Genomic DNA, 17,758 nt, shown 5'->3' on the forward strand with positions numbered 1-17,758 from the left:
TAGAATATTGCAACTGTCCAATTTCTGCTAACCTTGAATCTACGAGCTTCTCCCAAGTGTAGTTGACCTCATCACTAGGTCTAAGCAAACACATAAACAAGCAGCAGTCTAACGCATTAACGCATCTACCGTGCAATCAGCAAAGACCCAGTTCCTTTGTAGAATTTCAATTATGCATTGAGTATAGAACATTTTATCATGATAATCCATTCTCTTTTAGAATCTTATTGCATTTTGCCATTTTGACCATTTTACTGCTTGCATCACTATTTATACCATATTTTATAGAATTGATCTTATGTGAATTTTGAACTTTTACATGCATTTATCCAGTTTTACCAGCTTTTATTATTTTGGCCTAATATATTTAACTGTATTGAATTGTCCAAATATTGTATATGTGTTACTTACAGATCTAATCCAACCTAGAATTGATTTTATGTGAATTTTTGAACTTTCATGTGCATTCATCCAGTTTTACCAGCTTTATTTTTATGGCCTAATGTATTTAACTGCATTGAATTGTCCAAATATTGTATATTTGTTACTCACATATCTAATCTAATCTAGAGCCAAATTTTCAAACTTACTTCAAATGTGATGCATGGTCACTCTGGCTTCTCCGATTTTGGTAGCTGTAACATCATGGTCGAATTAGTTTAGCTGCAAGGAAATGTGCAAATGTCGTATACCTGTTACCCATAAATGTAACTTGCAGCTCATCGACAAAACTACTGGAAAACGTTATAGATATCTGATTCGGTTGCTATCATACATACTCATTTAACCTGTTTATTGTCAAATGAAATGTCACCATAATCCTACCTAATCTATTGTAATAATCTATTGAAAAAAATGGCATTTTCTGCTAAAACCATTTTCTAATAAAAAAAAACAATATCTATTCTTTCATTTAAGCCCCTTTGGGTTTAATTTCTTCTTCTTTCAATGTAGATGTGCTTTTCCACAGTACACGAAAGAAAGCAAAACTGAATGTGAATTGTCAGTCCAATTCTCAGGTTTAAACACAATACAGTTAGAAATGAATTACTACAATGGCAGAATAAAGGAGCACATCACATATAGATCAATCTCATTTTGACTGGGAAAATAACTTTGCTTTAAGAACATCATCACACAGGGTATTCACATTCGAAGGACATGTGAAGTAATCCAATTATTGAAGCTTTTAATTCCATGTGTTCCTGTATTCCTTGAAAAATTACTATGGCAATCCAGTGCATGCTTTCCAAATGTAGCATGATTCATCTTTCGAATTAAAGGCAGTCACTTTAAATATTTGTTTTCTCTGCTTAAATATAAACTAGGCCTCATTTTTTTCTACAATTTTTTTCTGTGCTCAAAATATATAATATCCTGTGCTTGATATGTTGGGCTCTGGCATTTACACATGACTGACAGAAAATATTTAGTGCCATTCTTCTGTGGGCATTCTATAATTATCTTCCCCATTTGCCCCTCTTCAGTTTTGTCAATAACATGGTTGGAGTAGATAACTCAACAAGATTTGTCTAATCTCTCTGTCTCCCCATACGAAGGATTGGAGCAGATGTTTCCCCATCTGCCCATCCCCCCACTAGCATGGTTGGAGTAGACATCTGCCCATTAGCACGATTGGAGTAGACGTCTGCTCCATATCCCCATCTTTGTTTTGGCACTAACATGATTGGAGTAGACAACTCTGCAAGATGTGTATATTACTCCAATGTACAGGCGTTTCTCTGTCTCCTGTTGTGGCACTAGCATAACTGGAGTATACAACTCTGCAAGATTTGTCTTGTCCCTGTCTTCCAGTCTCCAGTATTTGGTACTCGCATGATTGGAGTAGACCACTCTGCCCATCTCCCCATCTTCAGATTTGGTAATAGCCCGATTGGAGTAAACAACTCTAAGATTTGTCTGTTATTCCAATGTCCAGCCATCTCCCCGGCTCCCGTTTTGTTACTAACCCGATTGGAGTAGACAACTCTGTAAGATCTGCCTATTATTCCAATGTCCACCATTCTCTACTTCTCCTGGTCTGCCTGTCTATGGTTTGGTCACTAGCCCATTAGACTACACCATCTGTAAGATCTGATTATTATTTCAATGTCCAACAGTATCCCCATCTGGCATCTCCGGTTTTGGCAATAGCACAATTAGAGTAGTCCACTCTGCTGGACATTGGCATGCTAGACACATCTTACATTCTCCTATTCTGCCCTTCTGCTTTCTCCCCATCTTTTGTTTTGGCACTAGCACAATTGGAGTAGTCAATTCTGCTGGTCATTGGCATAATAAACAAATCTTAAATTCTCTCCATCTCCGGTTTTGGAAATAGCACGAGTTGAACAGTCATCTCTGCTGGACATGGGCAGAATGTAAGATCTGTCTATTAGGGCAATCCGCCCATCTCTTTGTCTCACTCGTCCCCAGTTCTGGCACTAGCTTTATTGGAAGTCAACTCTGTAAGCCCTATCACACGAGGGCCCAGAATCCTGTCATATTCCCATCTGCCCTATTCACACTATCAGTAGACTGTCTTCAAAATATGAGTCATATCTACCAATTTAGAAATGCATTACTTTTTGGTGTGGTGGTTGCACTAAGCAGAACGATTCTTGTTTTACTTGCTCATTTTGTTGGATACTGAAACAATGTATCTGGTGATTAGTTGATAAAGGGAGCCTGTGATTGTTATCTCTTAAGGGTCCCTGTTATGCCAGGGTTTATGTATCTTGGTACTCAAACGCAGGACATTGCCAGATTACACACATATGTACCACTTTGGTTTAGAAGGAATTCTCCAGCACAATTTGGAAGATGTTGGTCCCATACTTTATCCAGGAAGAAAATAGTTGTGCCCTATTAAAATAAAATAGGTTTTGGAGGCATTGAGGTTTAGCCCATGCAGATTCATACAGTCCCCCATTATAGGACTACAGTTCAGGTTGGAAAATCACTCCTCCAGTTCTGTGAAAAGCATGTGCATTTTTGTGTCAATGGCATATGGATGGAATAGGAGGCTGTGTTCCCAATTAGGTGCATCAATGGTGCCTCACCATCCACAGCCAATGGGCTGGTTTATTGGAAGGTTATGCTTCTGCCAGTTCCTGTCAATTTCTCAATAGCAGCAGTTCTCCTATGGCTAACAATCTTTTGAAATGAAAGGATATACTTGTGACGAATCAACTTCCGGTGCACCAGTGGTCCAGGGATGAATATCGGTTTCTAAATCATCAATCAACCCCACACCTCCAATACACCAGAAGGGATCCGAACAGATTGGAATACAAATACATTATAAGATCTCCTTGTCCAATTTTGATAACGTGGATGAAATGGCAGGCTTATCTCCACCAGGTTGTAGATTTTTGTTTTGGTTAGTTGCAACACAGCGAAAATACAATTAGTACCCATTGATAAAAAGGAGTGCCCAGTCAAGGTTGTAAAATAATATTTACTTTATTATTACTAGAAACAGGCAGTTCTAGCACACTACAATTACAACCCACACTGTAAAGGACAGTTTCACGAAGGTAAACGGATGCACTCTGGATACTGATAGGAGGATAGTTGGTAAAGTAACCAGTCTTATAGTTCAAGATTATTTGGTTTCTTCACCAAAGTGGCAAAGGGTCATAACTGTCTCTAGGGGCCTTTGGAGAAGGACCAGGGGGGCAGAACTACAATGTACCTGGAGTGTCAAGGCTGTTCCAGGGTGCTTCGCAGCCATTGAGACAGAGTTAGTGGAGGGAGGCAAGCAAGGATGGATGCACATCTGCAGGCTGTCTGGCATCACGGCTTGGGCCCAAGAATCATTGTCTTTCTGATAATTGGGGGATCTAGAATGCTGGTCGAGGTGTATCAGACGGCTCTGGTCACTGCGGCATGACAACAGTCAGCGGTGCAGCCGGATGTGGTTCAAGGACTCTACTGTCTCGAAATTGTCCTTACAAAGATGGACGCTTGATAATGATTGTGTGGCACTACGCCTAGCTTCTTTGGAGGGCTTGTGTCCTTTCAAGGCAAATGTCCCAATGCTCAGGAGGGTGTTAGCAGGCAATGGCCTTGTCCTTTGTCCAGAGACTCTATGGCACTTCCCACCTAGGAAGCTTGCTGTCAGAATCTAGCAGGGCACGCAGTGTGCTTGCTGGGTACCGGTTCTGGAGCTGCTGGACAGGCCCTCTGAGTCCGGTATCTCCCTTTGTTCCCTGCAAGGTGTTTAGGGGAGGGATCCTGCTTCCCTCTTGGAACTCCTGGCCTTTCTTCACTGGCAGAAGATGTAAGGCAGACTGTACCTTCAGATTGGGTCCAAATTAGTCCTTCTTCTTACTCCTTTCGAAGTCTTCAGATGATCTGATCAGTGAGGGGCTCAGCCCTCATTTAAAGCCAAACGGGGCCCAGGGATTGGTGTAGGCTAAGCCTAATTTAAGTGTGCCAATCCTGGGTCTCCACCAACAATCTTCAGTGATGCCTCAGGTCAGAGCGCTTGGCAACAGACAGGGGAAGGATGACAACATATACTTCCTGTCTGCTGTACATCAAAGTGTCTCCCTAATTAACTGAGCCCTATACGGTGCTTGTTCACAACATGGGCCTCCTTTGAAGTAGGGGTTAGCAGGCAGACTTTCATCTCCTACAATTCTCATACTTCCCTGCTCTGAAAGAAGTGGTTCCAGACAGGGCATTCATTGCCTTTTCATACCAAGCAAGGGTGTTAGTAGCAAGTTGGCACATTGCTTTACAAAGAGGTGTTGGCGTCTGCTCTCCATTGTCACTTCTTACACCCAGGCCTTCCCTGATGCCTGCTAATTAAGATTCTTCAGTATTTGCCACCACCAGCAAGGTTTGACAATGGAGATACAAATCCATGGGGCCTTGACATTCAAATCAGGCTGCCCAGCCAAAGGCTTTTGATGTACACTTGGCAGTCATGTGTCAGCTACACATGACAGGGGAGAGCAGCACTGGTAAGCTGTGTTTTCCCAGAGTACATGACTATTTTTCTGCTGTGCTCTGAGCGTGGAAAATATGTACGGGAACGGACCCACATATTTTCGGGGTTGATCTCACATCATTCATTCTTTTAAACAAACTAAAAAATAAAAGCCCAGGCGAGCGCACTCTTCCAGTGTGATTGGTCAAATCCCTCACATTACTATCAATATTAATTATGTGGCATGTAATGTCTTAGGCTCAACTCCATAGAAGTAGCTGATTGAACTGACACTAAAGTGTTGGTGGCCATTTATTTCATGATGATATTTAGGTTACTTACAGCAAAGACATTTGTTGAAAGTGCATATCGCTCTGTGGGAAAGAAGATGCTTTTTGATGCTGCAACTACAAAATCCAACTTGCGATCTTTTTGCCCATTTTGCAAAACATTTAAATTATTATCCATGTTACCCTTCTTTGAGTTTTAATTCTGTAGCTGTAATCAAACTTAGATCCCATCAGTTTCCTCGTGCTTCAAACAGAAACATTTGGTCACTGGCAACCACCATCATGCAGTTTGATCACTTCCTTTGAAATTAATATGCCTGTCTTTTGGTCAGTGGCGAGAAAGTGCACATTCTATTACTAGATTTGTTGAATGGTAATTAATGCAGCCAGATGGCCTGTTGCAGTTTGGAGCATAATCTTCCGTCAATGCTTGGTATATGATCAAAACACTTAAAACACTTTTAAACGTGACTGATGTGAATACACCATGGATTGAAAAATGCAGAAGTGTACAGGATAAGGCTTTTATTTGTTAAACACATTAAAACAGAGTATTCCTTTATACATGGATTCCTCACCTATTTACTCCATGGACAAACAGTGTTCTTTAAAACTCATTTGAAATACTGCCAACTGGACTTTCGTTCATGTTAATCTTGCCCTGCACGCCAAAGGCACTTTGCTTTGCAACCCCCTATTATGAGGCAGGCTTTTGTGAAATGTCCCCATTGATGCCAGATTCTCAGGTCATCTCCATCTTGGAGATCCAAGAACTGGCAACGGAGGAGTTACCCAACCTCTCAGAAGGTCAATAGAGTCTTGCCTCCTGTCCATTCTCGCATTCACTGGAATGCAGACAGCCAGGTGCAGGCAATCCACATTGCCTCTCATAGCTAGTCTGTGCTCACTGGTTTGATACTGGTGTGTTACATATCAGATGTGGCTTTTAATAATAATGAAAACCATCAGCCACCATACGGAAACCTAGATACTGCTTATATTTCGGATTATCCCGCCACTAGGTTGATAGTTCATCATAATTATATGGTGTTGGATCAGAGGTGTAGATTTAAATGTAGTTTATGTGCTAGAGTGACTTAGCTGTTAAAGGAGTTGTCAAACAGGGCAGCTGTGACCTTTGAACCTGCTATGTGCCAGTGGAGAGCAGGTGCTGCACATCAGAATATTGATGCAGCAGGGCATAGGTGCACACTATGACTTTAGCATGGAGTTTGATTTTTTTTTTAAAGGGGCCTTTATAGGAGACCACCCTTTCTGAGACGGTTTACAAACATCATTTTATTATGAATACAAAAAGCTAGGATTACCCTACCTTTGCCATATGGTAGTCTATCACATGCTACACAAGTAAATGTTTGACACTCACACTTGTAAGGGTTTGGGCCATATGCATTGGAGTGCTGCGGCACAGGCTTGTGGTGGATGTCCATGTCATATTGTTGTTGGAATATGGCCCAAAGCAATAACTTTTCGTTCTCTCCCTTCATAACAATAAACCACCTCGGAGGTCAGTGGTCTATTTGGACCGTTAAGTGAGAACCAAATGTACAGAGTTTCAGCTTGTATACTGCCTGAATGACTACAAAAGACTATTTTCCAATTGTGTCCCAATTACACTCTAACATAGTCAAGCACCTACAAGTTGCCTTTATAAGGAATTACTCTAGCCATATTTCTTTGATTCATTCCTGGACTGAAAGAAGAATTCATTTGGACCTCCTTTTGGGAGACTCCATCTTTCCAAAGCCCTCTGCCAATGAGGTGAAAGAGTGATCCAAGTAAGAGGCAAGTTCTGCTCCTTGCCCACTCCTAGGGTACAATGAGGGTGAACTGCTGCAGGAGCAAGGCCTGCCTCTTTGCCAGCTACACTGGTACCTAGGACATCACTGGAGATGAAGAACTCCTGCAGGTGTTAACGAGCCTCCCTGGGTTGTTAGAACGAGAACAAGGACTCATCTTGTCCCCGAGACCCTGGATTGGGACTCACAGTGATAAAGGAAGCAAAGTGTCTGGCATCCTGCATTCTACTGCATAGATCCACCATCGTTAAATCATCAGTACCTGCACTGGCATTTCTCCAAACCACTTTGAACCAATGGTGCTGCTCCTCACACTAGTTTGCCACCCCACCACACCAGCTGAGGGCATCAATTTCCCAAGCTTGAACAAGAAGTTCCCTACTGCAGAAGCCTTCTAACCCCCATGTATCAATCTGCAGTTCAAACCACCATCATCCTTGACTAGACCCCTGCTCGAATGCTATACTGACCCCAGTGGCCTCATTGACCCACATCCTTTGAGCACCGCATTGCACCGCAGTAAGCTTCAAGTCAATCCTGACTGGTGCCTGCTACCTACCTGGTACACTGAGACTTGCCGAATACAAATTTGACTTGTCCTACTAAAAAATATATTAAGCCTGTTTCACCACCAAGACCTGAAAAAGGATTTGTTGTAAGGCTCCAGACCCCTGTTTCATTTGTCATCCTAAAGACTGGTTAACCCACTTTGCACCTTTTATCCAAAAACATATCCTTTTCAACAACTTTGAAGTGATTTATTGCACGTTTACAGAATGCTTAGTATCCAGATTTCTTGTTTCTTTACATTTTGTATGTCTGTCTTCAGTGATGGGGTTTTGTTAGTGTTTTCTAGTGCCCTTGTTATTGCATGTTGGTAAGTTTAATTAAAGCGTATATGTTTTTATTGAGCCTTGATTGGACTTTCCTTTATTTTAGACTGCCCTTGTCCCACATTGCCAGATAAGGTGAAGGAGGTACTACTCTTATATGTGCCTGTTTTACCTTTATGATCGAGATCCATATTTTGTAGATGTGAGGGCAGTGTCTGTGGTTTAGACACTACTCATCTTTATACGCCTGCAGGGCAGTAGTCATTTTATAAAAGCTGGCCTCCGGAAGTGGTGAGTTTCTCAGACAAGAAGAATGGCATGCTGTGTTTGACTGTTTTGTACAAGATGCAAGCAGTCTTGAATACAATGCATGCATGAAGGAGTAGTCAGTATAGCTCTTCAAAGATATGGGCGGATGATGGGGAATTTTCCTAGCCCTTTGATGAGGCTTTCTGGAGCATGCTGGTCAGTTTTCAGAAGGACCAAGTTGGCATAGATGACTCCGGCAGTTAGGTCATTGCCACGATCCAGGTGGGAGATGACCCAGGCTACAACAACTATTATAAAGCTCTGGGCATGTATAAAAGGCTTGGCTTTGCAGAGGAGCACAAGCTGGTATCATGTTTTTATTTCATTTTCGGCAATATGTGTTTTGAATGAAATGTCACAGTTGATGGAAATGCTGAGAGTAGAGTCATGACTCTGTCACACTGAATGTTAAAAAGCCAAGTCTGGACTTTGACATGCTTCATTGAGTTTCCTTGGAAAATGCATTTGGTCTGTATAGGGTACTTTATATGCAGGCTTGGATGACGGCCAGGCATTGCTTGAGTCAATGGATGGGGTTGATGCAAGTAATATTTAGTTAATACTGTTTTATCTGCATATTGGTATATCATTACGTCATCGTTGGCATGGAGTTCCCCAAGAGGCTTCATGTAGGGAAAGAAAACAGTTGACCCAAGTGAGGCTTTTATAACTGTATAAGTAACAGTTGTGTCTTGGCCAGTAGCCTGGCCTTTTGAAGAGTGATATGATATGATAGTTTATTTATATAGCGCCTATACACAACGGGGGTCATTACACAGTAGGAGGTAACCATGCCGCTAATAGCTGCATGGCTACCCCCTTACCGTGTACCGGGTCCGGGTTCCTTGAATGAGGAATTACCGGGCCATTCCGACCTTGGAAGGCCCGGTAATTCCTCATTCAAGGAACCCAGACCCTGAACATCCCCATTCCCATTCGAGCCCCCATAGGGCTCAATGGGAATGGGGAGCATGCTAACAACGGGCCCATTAATAACGGGCCCGTTGTTAGCATGCTGGGCTGCTCACAGGACCCGCTAAGGACGTCTCCTAATGAGGTTGTAAGGAGTTGATGGCTCTGGCACCTTTACTGGCACCGTTAACCCCTTACCGCCTCACTCGTAATGACCCCCAATGTGTTTCAAAGTGCTTCAAGGGCACAAGGGAAAATACAATGACATTCTTACAGGCCATGAACAGAAAGGATGTGAAATTAATTATCGTACTCAGCCTGATGACATGTCAAATAGTTCAAGAGCTAAGAAATAGATAAGGAAGGGAGGGGGAGAGTGGGAAGGAAATGGAAACAGATAGGCGACTACCGTACTAGGCCTGATGACATTTCTGGTAGAGCTGGCGAAAACAAAAGGTGAGGGAGAGGGGTGCAGAAAGGGAGGGGAGGAACAAAACAAGCAACTATTGTACTAGGCCTGATGACATTTCAGATAGTGCTGGAGGGGGTTAGTGGAGGAAAAAAAACGAGTAAGGAGAGGGTGGAGGAGAGAGACGAGGTTGCTATCATACTAGGTCCAGGGACAATTCTGATAGAGTAAGTGCATAGAAGAAAGTAAGGGAGGAGAGGAGAAGATAGGAAAAGGGAGAAAGGGAGAGGAGGAGTGTCAAATACCGTAAGGGATAATAGGGGATCGACCCCCTCTCCCGAACCACAGAAGCCAAATGAATCGACCCTCCCACCGTGGTTGTCACAGGAGTCTGAATAAAATATCACAGAGAACCACGTTGCAGCCAATGGGGGGAAGAAGGAATTAGGGAAAGGGGGTGGATAGACAAAGGAAAGAAGGGGACATAACATACAATTCACAATTGTTCCACATAACAACCTACTAATACCATGAATTCTGAATACCTACTCCTGATCCTAAACCTATTTCAGAATTATGCATAGTATTCCTAACAACAATGACATGACCCCACAGTAATAACAGGCGGAATGACACAAATAAGAAAGCTGCTTCCATGATGAATTAACGTGAACACATGGCCCATGGGCTAGCAAAGCAGCAGACAAACGGGAAACTAACTCTGCCCTTATTTAAGCAGGCACATGAACTTCACAGAGACTATGACAAGACTCTGCCCTCTGTATGCAGGCAACATGAACATTACAGAGATTGTGACAATACTCTGCCCACACGGTATGGACGTAAATGAAAGGTGTGTTGTACTTCAAGGAGTTTCAGTTCCTAAGAAAGGACTGCGGAACATATAGCGGAATACATATTAACAAAAATGTCCAGGGAAATCAAAAGCGTTGCATGTGGACATAACAGACCAGCTTCAATGCAGCCAGATTCTAAATAAATCAAAGACACTCCCGTGTAATTTACCCATAAGCAGAAAAACACTTATCTGTGTGTCCGGGCGGCTCACAAGCGCACCCGGACCTCTTGAAATGCTGCAGTTAGCCGCTGTGAACTGGAAACTCTCACTGCTGCGGCAGGAAACAGAATGCAATGTTCCCGTTACTCATAACAGAGAGTTTGAACGGCATCGCGGCTTACTCCTCCTTCAATAAGTACATGTGAAGATCAGCATGCCGTATTTTCTCCTGCTGCTCCGACACGCCGTGGCCGCCCGTGCTACATAATCAACAATTATCAGCACCAGTGCACGGGCAGCCAACGGTTTAATAGCTGTCTCAATTACCCCCAGATGGCGAATGGCGCAAGGAGGGAAGCACTACTCCAGCCCCCTCAGCCTACTGGGGAATGTAGTTTTCTCAGCTTCTACAGCTAATTCCTGTGATACTGTCGCCGAGGCTTGCCCCAATTCCATTTCCTGACAAGGAGAGAACAGAGAGTAAGCTGTAAAACAGAGTGGAGAAGCAAGTGGGGAGCGTGAATACAATGGATAGATACAAACCACTCTCAGCCAGGGGTGGGAGGCCCAGCAGGGAGAAATTCAGATCCAGTCCTATGTCTGAGGTAGACGGTGTCAGTTGATGGGGCCCCAATTTCGCCCCCCACTCCTTTTGCCAGCATGTTTTTATGCACACCACTTATCTCAACCCATGCCTCGAGTACTAAATGCCAGTATTGTTCTATCTTTTTTTAGAAATCCCATAGCAGAAGAGTAATCTAGTGAAGACCCCGAGCTAATCCAGTGATTTGCATCCTGCAAAAGAACCAAGGCATCTTTCCACCATTGATCAGCGGTCAGACACAGCAGGGAATGGAAATCCCAGTGAGAGACAGAGGCAGCAGCAACCTTTCTGTCTCATACTGCAGTGTCGCACACGGAGAACTAAAAACAGCAGTCACCCAAACAACTCAAACAATGCACAGAGCACCCAGTGGAAACTGGCAAGAGTGTGCTGGAAAAACGTAGTCCACCAGGTATATTGGAGCAGAGTTCAACCTTCCACAAGAATATACTTAATTGCGGGGGCCAGGAAAGCAAGCACCATAAACCTAACTTGGGCGTTCACTCTCCCGGGTCACCATTGCAGTACTGTGGCACATCTGAACAACGAAAGCGCTCCAGGCTTTGCTAACTTCGTATTACATTCCCTGGTTCTGTAACATATGGGAGAGAAAGACAGGACAGGATTTGCCTGTGATTTTTGGGTGAGGTCAGAGGTGGAGTTGGATGACCAAGAGACCAGCACGAGGGAAGAAGGAGCAGCAGAATGGAGATGATTTGTGGAATAGATGAGGTACTGGCTAGGGAGTGGTGCTGCAGCATGAGTGTGTGTGTGCTGAATGTGGATACAGGCTAGTGTATGGAGCAGTTGTGAAGTGAATGTTATGGGCTGAAAGGAGTTTGGAAATGTTTGGAGGGAGGAGGGGAGTAGTAGTGAGGATGAGGGGAATATTACCATCGTGACATGGAGTAGTAGAGTGGAGGAGTTAGTAGTAGAGTCGAGAGGGAAGCAGGAGCAAAGAGGAGGGAGTAGTGGTCATGGAGGGAGGAGGAACATCAAAGAGTGGAGGCAAGGCCTGGGAGCAGTGAAACAATGAAGGGACTGAAGATTGGTGAGAGGAGTGAGAAGGAGAGATAAAGCAGTTAGAGTAAAACAGAAGAGTTGAGGTTGGAGATGACAGAAAGGGCCTGCATTAGACTGCATAATTGCAAGGCACCTCTTAAAACTCACATTCGAAGACCTACCTTTGGATAGTGTATGGAGATTTAGGAAGTCCCTGAGGAACACCACTGGAATAAGGTGTTCAGCCTTTAAGTGCTCACCCTTAGCTAGAGATAGGGCCAGAAAGTAGGGGTCAATCATCTGTATATACTAACCGGGATCAGGGGTGCTTGGGTTAGCAGGAGTTTCTACACTAAACAAGAAAAAAAAAGGGACGGCCATAGGTCTAAAAAAATCTTAAATAAAGACGCTTGAACCACCTCTAAGAATGGGAGTGATTCTTGAGCCATCAGTGATACTGTGTAGTAAAGGGAACTGTATGGGCCCATGGGGACATGTTGGTCTCTGCTGAAGAGGTACAAGGCTGTGTGAGGAGGTAACTACATCCACCTGACACCTGCTATCCTCCTCAATCCAAAGGTGCCCATACACAAGCACAGGCTGTGCTGTGAGTAATTCCACTGTCTTCCGAGGACATGTTACGGAGAATATCCACTGGAGACAGAGCTAATGATGCCCATTGGCAAATCCAGAAGAAAGGTGGCAATGCACTACAACAGGGTGAATGCATATGCCAGATTCACCACTGAGAGAGCCATTGCCATTCTAATTCCATACTCCAGGTGTTTGCTCCAACGAATATGTCAAAGCTGTGTTTAATACTGGTGACCTACTTTAAGTCTTCCTCAACTACGCAACACGGCTACAAGGCCCTTCGTATAAATCCTTAATCAGAACGGTTTGCCAATTCTGCAAGTGAGAACGCACAGTTACACACCTCCAGCTGGTGTCTTGCTATCTGCCATGGAATTTGAAATAAAGTTGAAAGACACTTTGAGAGTGGCTGAAATGATGTAACTGTTTATTGATCTCTCTCTCTCTCTCTCTCTATCGCCCTTATCTTTATTCCAGTCTTTCTTCCTTCAGCTGGCGAAATCACAAACTGGGGAAAGAGAAGGATGGCAAATCTGATGGTTAATGTTCCTTCACAAATTGAAGCATGAATAATTCTCTCAGGCTGTATCTTCCCTGATCCTGTCTGCCTTTCTGTGCTAGGAACCGGCAGCTTCTGACATTGCATTTCTTTTGACTATAATATGGAAAAGTTGAAAAGGTTTCTGGGAGCAGCAATAGAATTCTCCAGACGTATTTTTAAGGATTAAAGAAGTTCTTACAGTTTGCATTAACAATGTATACTTTCGGTTGCACCAATAGAAATGCCAATGGCGCTTCTTGGAGATCTGTTAGCATAATGTATTGTTCTACCGATTTATAAAACATGGGTGGCTGGCAGCGTACCATACCTAGATGTTGTAAGGTTATAAAGACCAACATATGCATAGTAATAAAAAAAGGAATACATTTCACAAATATCAGGGACAGATTTTGCCTCAAAGTCACATCTGTTGCATTGGCAAAAAGGATCACCATTTGTATTCTTCTTTATCACATAGACAGCATTAAAAAAACAAAAAACAATTGCGCTATTTTCTTGATGTGATTTAATATTTATTGTAATAGACTACCAGCTTAAATTCTCTTATTCTCTATGACACTGGCTGAACAAAATGGGAACAGCCGTTACTTGCAATAATTTCGTGGATTTTGGATTGAAGTGAAATGTGTTTAGTCCATTCCATATTTAACAAATGAACCTGGCGCACGTGCATTTGCTCAGTTTTAGCACCTGTGCAAACATTGGGTAATCTGGCCCCAGGCCATGTCAGCCAGACATAGTCCTGCTAGAGATGCATTATGCATAAATGTGTCTCCATGTTGATGTCGAGAGGAGGTTTCCTTTTACTCCTCTTCATTAAAATGAGACTCTCACAGTAGCATTCTCGTGTGTTATCAAAAAAGCACAAACACACCATTTTATAGTACCTTATGACTAGCAACAGTAGAATTATATGGCATGGCCCCCGATGTATGACCTACTTATACCCTTTTCTGCATTAGCACTCTGGAGCAGGGGAGCAGCCAATTAGCTTTCTTGGATCGCGAGCTGAAACAGCCAATCTCAGCCCGTGTTCCATCGAACCTGGACACTGCTTCCCCCGCTCTGCAGCGCCATCCTCTTCCCGCCCTCTGTTGCCCTACATTTCTTTTAGAAACCACAACTCCCCACCCCAGCCCCACTTACTTGATTGTGGCGGCAGTGACGCCCGCCGCTGCAGCTTCACTACGTCTCCCTTTGCCGATTGCCATGGTCCTTATGGAGCCCCATCGTCCAGATCCATGGCGGCCATCTTGTGACAGTATTTTCATTCAAGGAACGGGATGCATGCGGCCTCCCATTCATTGAATGAAAATAAATGTTTCTTAACACCCCCTTTAACCTCCGGCAGATAACACCCAATCCGGCCCCTGACCGGATGCTTATTTTATTTATTTATTTAATTTTATAGCACACACAAACCCTCAGGCATCAGGGCACTGGAGATCACATGTTAACACTTTATTATACATTTTATACAGACAACAAAAATGCTATTTTCAAAATAGAAATCAAATGGTCGATTATTGTATGTTTCAAGATCTAAATGTCATGCACCGTCAGTTCTTTAATTCAACCTTTCACACATCTCCTAACTTGAAGGAATCTATTCAAGCAGTATTCTGAAATGCAATTTTGTGACATGGGGCCTCATTACGAGACCGGGGGTAACCGCGGCGGTAAAACCGCCTGGTTACTGCCGGACTCGTATTACCATTCCGCCTCTGTGATTCCCGGAATTACCGAGGCATAACAACCCCGGTTTTCCGGGAATCACGGAGGCGGAATGGTGTTAATCCCCATTCCCATCGAGTCCTATGGGACTCGATGGTAATGGGGATCATGGAAACACCGGCAGCATCTCGTAATGCTGCCGGTGTTTCTTCGTCCGCCTGCAGGCGGGCGGTGTTAAACCCGCCAGGTCAGACCTGGCGGGAACATCACCTCCCGCCTGCAGGAGTTGTGATCGCCCGGCATGGAAACAACAGTGGCGGCGGGTTTACCGCCACCGTTGTTTCCATACCGGCCGATTTGTAATGAGGCCCATGATCTTTGTAATTTGCGGTTGCCTGCAATAGCAATTGTAAAAGGGCAGCCCATCTGGTTTACTGTCTGTTGATCTGTAGACGGGGCAATGGTGTATTTATTATTGCTTACCTGTCCTACATTCCACCTTCAACTGCACCTGCATTAAAGGTTGCCTGAAATAGCTGCATCGACCTATCACACAGTTCTCGTCTCAAGGTATAAAAGTCCTTGAGCGAGTTATCTTTAACTGCAACACCATTTACCTTGAAGATTACTCATTCTGCTACCCCCTCCAATTAGGCTACTGGACAAAAACTTGCCTGAAACCATTCTGACCCACGTGTCCAACTCTGTAACCACTGCACATCAGTCTCACCTCTCCTCTATACATTTTGTACATGATCTCTCTGCAGCCTTTGACACTTTGGACCATCTCTTCCTCCTTCAAACCTTATCCTCCCAGTCACATTGCACCTACACATTCATTGCTGGTGACTGCCTCCAAGGAGGATCAGCAGACCGGGCACGCGTTGGCTGCAGGGTACGGGTTCCTGGTGAGGTGACAATAAGGCCAACATCCCTCACACCATGAGTGCCTTTCAGGTTTTGCTTTAACCTGTTTCTTGGCGGCGGTTCTTCTTTCATATAAGAAAGGCAGCCACAGAATGAGAAAATACCAGGAAGTAGAACTGAAGCAGGGAAGCCAGTGCAGAGCGAGTAGGACAAGGTAAGGTCAGCAGGATGCCACAAAACATCGAGCAAGGCAAGCAATAGTTGGACAGAGCATGAGGGAAAAACGATAAGGCAGGTAAACACACATAGTGTCAGAAAAGAAAAGAATCAAGGTTTACAATAAGCGTTACCGGCAACACGGAAGTTGCAATGCACCACAGTGCATTGGATCATCTGTTTTGATGTTCGGGATAACAGGCTCCTCCTCCTAATCGTGGGTGCGTGGGAAGCATGGCAGCCATCTCGTGGATGGCAATATTGTGAACTGGCATACGTGTCTTCCGCCAACTATACCAGAGAGCATGGGTGGCGTTGAGTTCTGACAGTGCCACAATCTTGCTGGGCCTGACAGGCACCATGCTGCCACCCATGTGCACTGTGGTTGGCAGCCTCTGTTTTCTTGGCACCCTCTTTTGCCTCAGCACCCGTTGGAGGCTGTGAGACGTTTTTGCTGTGCAGGGGGGTTTAAACCCATTGCAGCCTGAACAGATGCAACTTAAAGAGCTCTGTACTTGCTGGTCACCCGTGCCTTCCTAGTTCCTGGGTTGCGTGTCTATTCTTTCTGCTTGCCCTTCTTCAGGCATATTTTCGGCTTTCCTCACATATCGGCTCCCTTCCTACCTTTACCCTTGCTGTGAGCCTGCCTCTTCTGTCTCTACCCTCCTGGCCTGACATGCCCTGTGTTTATCCCTCCTGAAGCCTTCATCATTGTGCTACCTGTGCATTGTCTGCACTCCTGGATCACTGGCCATCAGCAGCAGCCCACCTTCCCATTTTGCCCTTATCACAGTCTCCATACATTGATAATCTGGGGAGCTGTCCAGTGGTGGACAAGGCTGGTCTCCAAGTGCCTATTAGTGTGCCTCCATGGAGGGTACACTGACGCCTCCACAACTTACCTCATCCTTACATTCCTGACCATCAAGGAAGCCTGGAGACATGTTTGTGCTGTCAAGACCAACTGCAGACAGCAGTTAGCCAGAGAGCAGGTACCCAGCAATGATGAGACACAGTGTTAGACAATCCCTTGGTTTCAAGAACAATGCACCATACATGCCTAACCCCTCTTTTGCCATCTCTTGGAATTTAAACAGCTCCTCCCTAATAACACTTCCAGTGGACATCCCCCAAGTATCCACCCTAGGACCACTAATTTCAAGCTCTATTCCAGGTCCGTGGGCAAAGTCATTGTTTGGCATACACTACCATCTCGTTGTTGTGATACCCAGATCTTCTTCTCCTTTCCTTAATTCATTTGTGAAATACATCAATCCATCATCAGCTGCCTCCCAGTTTCTCTGGATGTGTTTATGCTACTTTTCTAGGTCCATATGAACCATGCACACCAATATGAACCTAAAAACAAAGAAAGGAGATTTATGTTTGTCAGATATGAGTGAAACACTTACATTCTTTTTTTTGATCACCTATAAACAAGTAAATCACAAGTAACATAATGCAGAAACAATAGAAACACTAAGAATATTAGATGGAAGCTGATCAGAGGATCCTATCATTCACAAGTAACTCTAACAAAATGCGTCCCATACCCTGTAATGGGGAAGTCATTCCTAGGGTGGTGGAATACGATTACTTGGGGGTCAGCTTTTCTGAGTCTTTCTCGGGCAGCGCTCACGTAAAAAAACAGTCCTAAACAATGTTTCAGTATTTGGGGGGCCTATCACGCTTTCTAGTGAGATGTAGAG

The sequence above is a fragment of the Ambystoma mexicanum genome, chromosome 5q, assembly GCF_040938575.1.
Source record: "Ambystoma mexicanum isolate Mex_15411 chromosome 5q, UKY_AmexF1_1, whole genome shotgun sequence".
Lineage (NCBI taxonomy): Eukaryota > Metazoa > Chordata > Amphibia > Caudata > Ambystomatidae > Ambystoma > Ambystoma mexicanum.